The sequence below is a fragment of the Pimephales promelas genome, chromosome 15, assembly GCF_988280905.1.
Source record: "Pimephales promelas chromosome 15, fPimPro1.hap1.1, whole genome shotgun sequence".
In the NCBI taxonomy this organism is placed as follows: domain Eukaryota; kingdom Metazoa; phylum Chordata; class Actinopteri; order Cypriniformes; family Leuciscidae; genus Pimephales; species Pimephales promelas.
This window is the reverse complement of record NC_142783.1, coordinates 24,071,497-24,080,188: the sequence shown is the minus strand read 5'-3', so window position 1 is coordinate 24,080,188 and position 8,692 is coordinate 24,071,497.

The following is an 8,692-nucleotide window of genomic DNA, read 5'->3' as shown; positions in this document are numbered from 1 at the left end:
ATTAAGATATGCCTCATCCAATCAACAACTGTTCCAATCCCTGCCCCTCTTTTTCTTTTATATAATCAATTTCTCTTTGACCTACATCACAATACAAAACTACCGTAATGATCTTTTGGTACGTCCATTACATTGCAACTTAATTATTATAATTTTTTTTAATGTCTTTTCGGTTCCTCAAGATGTGGTCACAATTTGCGATTTTCTGCCGATAAAAGTTATTTCAGTATAAATCTGTATGATCTGGAATTTTGAGGCCCATCGATTTCCCGTTGCATAATTCGTATTGTGGGTTTAAATCACATGGATTCAGTTACCTAGAGAAAGCTACTTGGTTTGAAAGAGACTTCTGTGTGAGCTGTGCTTCATTCATTGATGGACCTTTTTTACACATTTAGTCAATGTGACCGCAATGCGTCTCAGTTGTCTCTGTCCTGTGAACAATTCTATCTTATTATATAATATGTTTTAGTCAGACACTTTCTTAAGCTGTTTAGCCCCTTGTCACATTCTCGTGTTTTCCTCCTCTTTCAGTTTTGTGACCATTTCTTTCTGATTATATTCTTAGTTTATCTTGTCTCTTCACACGTCATGCTGCCCAGAGGCTTTCTTGGCATCTCTCTCCCTCTCTCTGTTCTTGCTATAACCCCTCTGGCTTCAGCCCCAGTTTGTGTGGTGTTAGCCCTGGCAGCTGCACTGCATTGTGGGAATCTGAGGGACCTGAGCTGATATTGGCCCCAGCAGTTTGGTTTATGATTAGAGCCTTGAGCAGCCTACACTAAAATGCCACAACCATATCCTTATTCATAATACTGCAGTTGACCAGTGGTTTTGATAATGTGAGTACATTTGATTCATTGACCACAGAGACGAATTGCCCTCAAATCACGTGTATTAGATATTATGCTATTTTGTGGATACTTTTATCTTGAGCTGTTAACTGCAGGCAAATTCAAGCCCAGTTCCTTAAGATTTATTGACTTTCTAGATCCACAACGTTAGCGGCAAGCAGGAAATGATGCACGAGCTGCACCGCCTCAGGACAGACTCCACGATCTGATTGCATAATATTAAATCTGATTTTAGACATTGAACTTGTAACACATTGACATTTCATAATGTTCTCAAAGTCACCTGGATGCCCTCAGGGATCTCTAATCAATATTTCACTGTTGGAGTGATTTCTGATGCACAGGCCTTGCAGTAATGGGTACACAAGCATGTCAGAACTCAAACCTGACTCATCCTGTTCACAGGCAGATGTTACACTTAATCACCCACACAACAACTTCACAATGTTCAACACAAAACCCCCCACACACTCTTGAGTGGAGAAATGTACTTCACATGGAATAAAATACCCATATATACTTATATAATACATCTACACAGAGACTAACGTTTTTATTCTTTATTCACCTAGCCAGTTTCATGTTGACACTTCCCTAAAATGCTTTTTAAAACTCTTCTTCTGTAATGCAGATGAGTGTTCTAGACTAGAAGAAAAGGCGGGATCAAGATTTACTTCACTGTCTAGACTTTTCTCACTTATCCAGTTTGTTGAAATTTGAATGCCATTCAAATAACTGTCTAGTTAAGATTCTCAGTCTCAGAACAGGATTAAAGCTAAGAGCCGTTTCAAGGACTTGGATGAACAATAATGAATTCTGATGCTGAACTCTCAGTGCATTCTGTCATATCTTGATTTGTGGTGTCATTCCATCTAAATAGTCTTGGTTACCTCTAATGAACCCATTTAAATTTCTCTGTCAATATTATTCAACACTACCAGGCCATGAAACGTAGACCATACATTTACTTTACTATGTTCACACTCATTTTATTTAGTATAATTAAATAAAGTTTAAGTATGTTTTATGTAGCTAGTAGTATGCAAGTACTATTTCAATACTATTTGGGACTATATTGGCTCACATTTTTTAACGTGTGAAAATATAAAGAAATAATAATACAAAAATAACATTGTAGCCTATGTGCTTTGACCATTCATTTGGCCTGGAAACGCAAACGTTTGAAAACAGGTTCAGAGTGCCATCCCCCCATTGTCTGTGTAAAATAAAAAAATAAGCACTTATAAAAACATTGACGTCATGTGCATGTTTAACTTTACACATGTGTCTCAGCTCTGGAAGGGTCTAGAGCCTCCATTTTTGCACTCAGGTCTGGAAGGGTCTAGAGCCTCCATTTTTGCACTCAGGTCTAAGTCCCATGGCCCTGGACTTGACTTGGACTTGAATGCAAAAATGGAGGCTCTAGACCCTTCCAGAGCTGAGATATTGAGTTATTTATAATGGCATAAATGCTATGTGGGATCTCAATATCTCAGCTCTGGAAGGGTCTAGAGCCTCCATTTTGGCACTCAGGTCTAAGTCCCATGGCCCTCTATCAGAATCCAGAGTTTCCAGAAGATTGGATTAACTTATTTTTTCGAGAAAAAAAAAAAAAAAAAAAAAAAAACGACGGGTAACACTGTCGTTTTTGTTTTGGGTAGAAATTTTAAGTTTCTCCAATCTTCTTGAAACTCTGGATTCTGATAGAGGACCATGGGACTTAGACTTGAGTGCAAAAATGGAGGCTCTAGACCCTTCCAGAGCTGAGATATTTATAATGGCATACATGCTACGTGGGATCTCAATGGCTGCATTCCAAACCGCATACTCAATGAGTAGGTACTTAATTTCAATAAGTACTTACTCATCGAGCGCTAAAAGAGTAGGTACTTTATCTCGTTGAGTATGAATGCGATCCGGACATCTGCCATGTTAACGTTATCATGTGACCTACTACGCGTTATCACAAGCGCAACACCTTATATATGAACGATACGTTTAATTCATCTATCTGTAAATATCTTGATATTGATGAAACTTGCTCATTTTGTTGTGGTATTGTTGAAGAAACAGCTGCCCATTTATTTTGTGAATACATTTAGGGTTGATTTAAGTTGTTATATTTTAAACCTTACTAATATGACCAACAGTGTTATTCTTATAACAATATTTTTTTTAAGAAACCCGAAAATCATCATCTCGTGATTATGTTGTTCATTTCTTTATTTTATACCCAAAAAGTTTCCCCTTTAAGTTTTCCTCTTTTTCTTCATGAATTTACCTCGTTTCATCCCTCAGACATATAACAACTTTTTTTTATGTATTATGAAGAACTATAATGAAGATATTTAGCCTTTTTTATTGTTCTTTGTTCCTGTGTATAAATATAATTTTATGTCATATTATGATGTACACAAACCAATGATCTTTATATTTTCTGTTTTGTCATTATGATTGTTACATAAACTATAGTATCTTTCCATGATCTTGCATGTAATAAGTCTAAATTATATGTGCGACAGGTGCACTAACACTTCATAACATCAGTAACTTGACAGCACAACCTAGAACAGTTTTCCTCTGCGTTTGTAATGTCTGCACAAAGGAGACGGGCTGGTGCTCGAAGATCTCTTTTGGAGAAAACTGTTGATTTTATACTCAAAATGTAAGTATCACTCCTTAAAAATGTATATTACCTCAGAATGAATTGCATTGTTAGCCCACCCCAAAACTTAAACAAAATAATAATATTAAATGCTGACCAATACTTAATTATGTAACTTTTTTATATACTAAAAATATAATTTAATAAAACAAGCAAAATGTAATTTGTTTTGTCATATGACAGTTATGCATGAATTCATTGCTAAATGCAGTGAAACATCTCAATTGTCAGTCAATCGATGAATTGATGCATACATTAATTAAATTTTATATACTGACAACAATAAGAAACATGAATAAATGAGTACAAGAACAAATAAAAGTAACCATCACAATAATCAAATGCATATACAAGTCAACAACACATGAAACAAAGCTTTATTCAAACTACAAGCATGTATTTACTGCCGCTGAACACCACATCCTACTGCCGACTCAACACAGTGGTTCCCATTCTGCGGCTTTATTCTGACGAATTCACCAGAGGGGACTGTGCCTTCGTGCCGGAGCTTGTTGCTGCGCTGCGCTTCACAATCTGAGGCAATAAGGGCAGGTGGAGCGATAGAGGGTCTCGTAAGGGCAGGTGGAGTGATGGAGGGACTCATAAGGGCAGGTGGAGAGATGGAGGGACTCATCCATGGCACCACTTCCAGGATGCAGCTCTGGGCTCCTCATCCTCAGTGCTCACACCAGTCTGCAGACTTTTCAGATCCTACAAAAATGCTCACAAACATTACACAAAAGCAGTCATTTTAACAGCACAATGTCATTTGATTTATGTATTAAAAATAGACTTACTTTATATTTGAGTAAAATCCCTGAAACCTTTTTTTCCTCCAACAAATGCTGCCATCATCTTTCCTTGCAGGTCCTGCTCCACCACAAAAGCTCTGCAGCAAATGCAGAAATCAAGACTCAGAAAAGTGATATTAAGTAGTTTAACACATCCGATTTAAACACAATGGAACCGTGTTTACTCACATTTGAAACCCCCCGCGTCGCTGATCTCCGCAATGTTGATCTGACGTATCCTCTCGCGTGGCCTCATGGGATAGATGAGTATCATGAGTACCCATCGAACAGCACTCAAAAATCTGGGCGGATGCAGTAAGCCATCCGGGAACTTCTCGCCTACTCTTTTATGAAAACTGATGTTTCGAACGTACTGCTTCCTTCACGTACTGGTTGCGCCTACTATTTAGTAGGAAAGTAGGCATTGGAACGCACTTAAGTCCGAATCTTGCGACAATTACTATGTCACCCAGGTAATTCTCGGCTACTCTTTTGGATTAATTCATACTTTTTTTGCTTGCCTACTCTTTTTCCCATACTAAATAGTAGGGAAGTATGTGGTTTGGAGCGCAGCCAATATCTCAGCTCTGGAAGGCTCTAGAGCAGGGGTCCCCAACTGGCGGACCGGGGTCCAGGTCCGGACCCCAATACCTTTTTATCCGGACCTTTAAACATTTCCGTTAAAAAGTTTTAGAAAAAAAAATCAAATGAATTTTTACCGAAAGTAATTTTTGAACAGGTGTACGCGCGGGCAGCTATGTCTGTGTCAGGTCCTTTGCAAGAGCCGGGGTCTGGAGAGATCACAAACTTTGGCTTGTACACACATTACTATGATATTCGAGAATTGATTATTATGGCTTTGTCAAAAAATAAGTTTTGCCAATCTTCTTGAAACTCTGGATTCTGATAGAGGGCCATGGGACTTTGACCTGAGTGCAAAAATGGAGGCTCTAGACCTTTCCAGACCTGAGATATTGAGTTATATATAATGGCATAAATGTTAAGTGGTATCGCAATATCTCAGCTCTGGAAGGGTTTCCTCCATTTTTGCACTCAGGTCAAAGTCTCACAGCCCTCTATCATAATCCAGAGTTTTGAGAAGATTGGAGAAACTTAATTTTTCGCCCAAAAACGGAAAAAAACGAAAGGGGTAACACTGTCGTTTTTTTTTCGGGTCAAAATTTTGAACTTTGATATCTCAGCTCTGGAAGGGTCTAGAGCCTCCATTTTTGCACTCAGGTCAAAGTCTCGTGGCCCTCTATCATAATCCAGAGTTTTGAGAAGATTGGAGAAACTTAATTTTTTGCCCGAAAATGAAAAAAAACGAAAGGGGTAACACTGTCGTTTTTTTTTTTCGGGTCGAAATTTTGAATTTTGATATCTCAGCTCTGGAAGGGTCTAGAGCCTCCATTTTTGCACTCAGGTCAAAGTCTCATAGCCCTCTGTCATAATCCAGAGTTTTGAGAAGATTGGAGAAACTTAATTTTTCGCCCGAAAATGAAAAAAAAAACGAAAGGGGTAACACTGTCGTTTTTTTTTTCGGGTCAAAATTTTGAATTTTGATATCTCAACTCTGGAAGGGTCTAGAGCCTCCATTTTTGCACTCAGGTCAAAGTCTCGTGGCCCTCTATCATAATCCAGAGTTTTGAGAAGATTGGAAAAACTTGATTTTTCGCCCGAAAATGAAAAAAAAAACGAAAGGGGTAACACTGTCGTTTTTTTTTTTTTCGGGTCAAAATTTTGAACTTTGATATCTCAGCTCTGGAAGGGTCTAGAGCCTCCATTTTTGCACTCAGGTCAAAGACTCACAGGCCTCTATCATAATCCAGAGTTTTGAGAAGATTGGAGAAACTTAATTTTTCGCCCAAAAACGGAAAAAAACGAAAGGGGTAACACTGTCGTTTTTTTTTCGGGTCGAAATTTTGAACTTTGATATCTCAGCTCTGGAAGGGTCTAGAGCCTCAATTTTTGCACTCAGGTCAAAGTCTCACAGCCCTCTATCATAATCCAGAGTTTTGAGAAGATTGGAGAAACTTAATTTTTCACCCGAAAATGAAAAAAAAACGAAAGGGATAACACTGTCGTTTTTTTTTTCGGGTCAAAATTTTAAACTTTGATATCTCAGCTCTGGAAGGGTCTAGAGCCTCCATTTTTGCACTCAGGTCAAAGTCTCGTGGCCCTCTATCATAATCCAGAGTTTTGAGAAGATTTGAAAAACTTGATTTTTCGCCCGAAAATGAAAAAAAACGAAAGGGGTAACACTGTCGGTTTTTTTTTCGGGTCGAAATTTTGAATTTTGATATCTCAGCTCTGGAAGGGTCTAGAGCCTCCATTTTTGCACTCAGGTCAAAGTCTCACAGCCCTCTTTCATAATCAAGAGTTTTGAGAAGATTGGAATTTCTTAATTTTTCGCCCGAAAATGAAAAAAAACGAAAGGGGTAAGTAACACTGTCGTTTTTTTTTTTTTCAGGTCAAAATTTTGAACTTTGATATCTCAGCTCTGGAAGGGTCTAGAGCCTCCATTTTTGCACTCAGGTCAAAGTCTCACAGCCCTCTATCATAATCCAGAGTTTTGAGAAGATTGGAGAAACTTAATTTTTCGCCCGAAAATGAAACAAAAAGAAAAGGGTAACACTGTCGTTTTTTTTTTTCGGGTCGAAATTTTGAATTTTGATATCTCAGCTCTGGAAGGGTCTAGAGCCTCCATTTTTGCACTCAGGTCAAACGTGGCCCTCTATCATAATCCAGAGTTTTGAGAAGATTGGAGAAACTTAATTTTTCGCCCGAAAATGAAGAAAAAAAACGAAAGGGGTAACACTGTCGTTTTTTTTTTTCGGGTCGAAATTTTTAATTTTGATATCTCAGCTCTGGAAGGGTCTACAGCCTCCATTTTTGCACTCAGGTCAAAGTCTCAAAGGCCTTTAAAATAATCCAGAGTTTTGAGAAGATTGAAGAAACTTAATTTTTCGCCCAAAAACGGAAAAAAACGAAAGGGGTAACACTGTCGTTTTTTTTTCGGGTCAAAATTTTGAACTTTGATATCTCAGCTCTGGAAGGGTCTAGAGCCTCCATTTTTGCACTCAGGTCAAAGACTCACAGGCCTCTATCATAATCCAGAGTTTTGAGAAGATTGGAGAAACTTAATTTTTCGCCCAAAAACGGAAAAAAACGAAAGGGGTAACACTGTCGTTTTTTTTTTCGGGTCGAAATTTTGAACTTTGATATCTCAGCTCTGGAAGGGTCTAGAGCCTCAATTTTTGCACTCAGGTCAAAGTCTCACAGCCCTCTATCATAATCCAGAGTTTTGCGAAGATTGGAGAAACTTAATTTTTCGCCCGAAAATGAAAAAAAAAAACGAAAGGGGTAACACTGTCGTTTTTTTTTTCGGGTCAAAATTTTAAACTTTGATATCTCAGCTCTGGAAGGGTCTAGAGCCTCCATTTTTGCACTCAGGTCAAAGTCTCGTGGCCCTCTATCATAATCCAGAGTTTTGAGAAGATTTGAAAAACTTGATTTTTCGCCCGAAAATGAAAAAAAACGAAAGGGGTAACACTGTCGTTTTTTTTTTCGGGTCGAAATTTTGAATTTTGATATCTCAGCTCTGGAAGGGTCTAGAGCCTCCATTTTTGCACTCAGGTCAAAGTCTCACAGCCCTCTTTCATAATCCAGAGTTTTGAGAAGATTGGAATTTCTTAATTTTTCGCCCGAAAATGAAAAAAAACGAAAGGGGTAAGTAACACTGTCGTTTTTTTTTTTTCAGGTCAAAATTTTGAACTTTGATATCTCAGCTCTGGAAGGGTCTAGAGCCTCCATTTTTGCACTCAGGTCAAAGTCTCACAGCCCTCTATCATAATCCAGAGTTTTGAGAAGATTGGAGAAACTTAATTTTTCGCCCGAAAATGAAACAAAAAGAAAGGGGTAACACTGTCGTTTTTTTTTTCGGGTCGAAATTTTGAATTTTGATATCTCAGCTCTGGAAGGGTCTAGAGCCTCCATTTTTGCACTCAGGTCAAAGTCTCGTGGCCCTCTATCATAATCCAGAGTTTTGAGAAGATTGGAGAAACTTAATTTTTCGCCCGAAAATGAAGAAAAAAAACGAAAGGGGTAACACTGTCGTTTTTTTTTTTCGGGTCGAAATTTTGAATTTTGATATCTCAGCTCTGGAAGGGTCTACAGCCTCCATTTTTGCACTCAGGTCAAAGTCTCAAAGGCCTTTAAAATAATCCAGAGTTTTGAGAAGATTGAAGAAACTTAATTTTTCGCCCAAAAACGGAAAAAAACGAAAGGGGTAACACTGTCGTTTTTTTTTCGGGTCAAAATTTTGAACTTTGATATCTCAGCTCTGGAAGGGTCTAGAGCCTCCATTTTTGCACTCAGGTCAAAGT